Raw genomic sequence first — 2,500 nt, forward strand, 5'->3', positions numbered from 1 at the left:
CCACAGCACATGCACGCATCAGGCGTGACGCGAGAACCTTGTGAAAGGTCCGCGCCAACACCGAGCAGACCGTAATGGGGCGAAAGTCAGCGGGGGATGTTGGTGCAGCCGTTTTGGGGAGAAGTGACGTCCGGGCGCGAAGCAGACGCTCGGGGAGGGCGCGGGCCAGGAGGAAGAGGTTCAAGAGTTTCACCAGGACTTCATGCGGCAGGCGCCGCAGCTCCGCTGGAGTCAGGCCGTCCGGCCCGGCTGCCGATCCCCTGGGCGGCAAGGCAGCAGCGACCTCCTCACGTGTGACCGGCCCCCATAGGCACTCAGGAGCGACAGGCTCCGAGTGCGGGAGAAGGCGGTCACGGATGAAGCCGGCGGTGGAGATCGGCTTCTTCGTGAAGAGGTCCGCCCAGAAGTCCAGCAGACCGGGGATGTCGGGTGGCGGCTGCAGCAGGGTGCCGTCCAGCAAGCCGCGCACGCAACGCGCACGCGACCAACGGAAGGCGTCCTGTGTCCGCGCGTATTCCCAGCGGCGCCGCTTGCGCTTCTGCAGCGGCGGGGCGGCAGGCGGCCGCTTGGATGGTTGGCGCGGCCGCTGTGTCCTGGTGATCGACCTCTCCCCCCTGGACCCGACCGACGCAAGGGCATCCGGGAGCATGCCCAGGATGACATCGGGCGGCGTGCCCCGCCCCAGACCAATGACTCGATCCAGGGCAGAGAAACGCTGGGCGGAAGCAGGTAGCCCCGCGAGATGCTCCCAGATGGCGGCGTCAGTCGGCCCCTCCGGCGGCGGCCCGGTGGTGTCGGCCGCGAAGTCCTCGGCTGCGTCGACGGGCGGCGCAGCGGCCTCGCCCGCGTCAGGCAGCGAGCTCGCTGCTCCACGGCGGGACGCCGGCTCTTCACCCCGACCGATCTCAAGTGCCTCCATGAATTGGCGGACAAGCTGCTTGTGGGCAGCTTGCCGCCGTCGGCACTTGATTGCCTCAAGCGTTCGGTCGGGGAACATCCTGGTAAGTTCTTGATTTACAAAGAAGAACCGGGCGTCCCTCTCCAGGAACAGTTCGGCCTCTGCCTTGGCGAGCGACAGGACTTCTTCCTCCGTCCACCTCGCGCGATGCCTCTCCGTCACGATCTCAGCGTTGGCGGCCGCAGGGTGTTGGCGGCGGCGATGGACCCCGAGACCGTTCTTCGTGGTAAAAGTGCGGTGGCACTCACTGCAAGCAAAGGGAGCTACACAAACTATCGCATTTTCGTTACGGCCGGTTGGCCGGATAGGTGCTGGGGTAGCTGGGGTGGCACCTTCAGCGGAAGGGCCACCATCTCTTGTTTCTTGTCGGCTGCCCCCAACTATAAAGGGATAATGCGAGGGGGGGCTGGTAACCCCCCCAAGCCCCTGGTGCGGTCTTCCACTCTGCAAAAATCAGCGGGCCCACGAGAAGGGGAGAAGACCGCAGGAGAGGAGAGGCTAAGAGGGCTAGGCCCATGTATTGCGCATCACTCTCCCTGTAACTATAACCCAAGGAAGGCACCTCGCAGCAGCAGCACGACTACATCAAGACCGCACTTCGAAAAGCCAAGTCCGGATGCAGCCACACCGCCGCCACTTGGCCGCCTTAAGAGAGTCATAGTTACTCCCGCCGTTTACCCGCGCTTGCTTGAATTTCTTCACGTTGACATTCAGAGCACTGGGCAGAAATCACATTGCGTCAACACCCGCTAGGGCCATCGCAATGCTTTGTTTTAATTAGACAGTCGGATTCCCCCAGTCCGTGCCAGTTCTGAGTTGATCGTTGAATGGCGGCCGAAGAGAATCCGCGCACCCGCGCGCCCCCGGAGGAGCACGCTAAGGCGGACGCGGCCTCGCAGCAAGGAAGATCCGTGGGAGGCCAAGGCACGGGACCGAGCTCGGATCCTGCACGCAGGTTGAAGCACCGGGGCACGAACGCCGCGCAGGCGCGCGCATCCTGCACCGCCGGCCAGCACGAGGCCAACCAACGGCGAGAGCAGACCACGCCCGCGCTAAACGCCCGCGCTTACCGGCACCCCTACGGCACTCACCTCGCCCAGGCCCGGCACGTTAGCGCTGACCCACTTCCCGACCAAGCCCGACACGCCCCGATCCTCAGAGCCAATCCTTATCCCGAAGTTACGGATCCAATTTGCCGACTTCCCTTACCTACATTATTCTATCGACTAGAGGCTCTTCACCTTGGAGACCTGCTGCGGATATGGGTACGAACCGGCGCGACACCTCCACGTGGCCCTCTCCCGGATTTTCAAGGTCCGAGGGGAAGATCGGGACACCGCCGCAACTGCGGTGCTCTTCGCGTTCCAAACCCTATCTCCCTGCTAGAGGATTCCAGGGAACTCGAACGCTCATGCAGAAAAGAAAACTCTTCCCCGATCTCCCGACGGCGTCTCCGGGTCCTTTTGGGTTACCCCGACGAGCATCTCTAAAAGAGGGGCCCGACTTGTATCGGTTCCGCTGCCGGGTTCCGGAATAGGAACC

The 2,500-nt window shown here is 63.6% G+C and overlaps 1 pseudogene; it reads right to left on the bottom strand.

The window, feature by feature from the left end:
* The window catches only part of LOC124589038, a 7,972-nt pseudogene that overhangs the window by 3,485 nt on the left and 1,987 nt on the right, over positions 1-2,500 (bottom strand).

Source organism: Schistocerca americana, unplaced genomic scaffold (assembly GCF_021461395.2).
Source record: "Schistocerca americana isolate TAMUIC-IGC-003095 unplaced genomic scaffold, iqSchAmer2.1 HiC_scaffold_679, whole genome shotgun sequence".
NCBI lineage: Eukaryota > Metazoa > Arthropoda > Insecta > Orthoptera > Acrididae > Schistocerca > Schistocerca americana.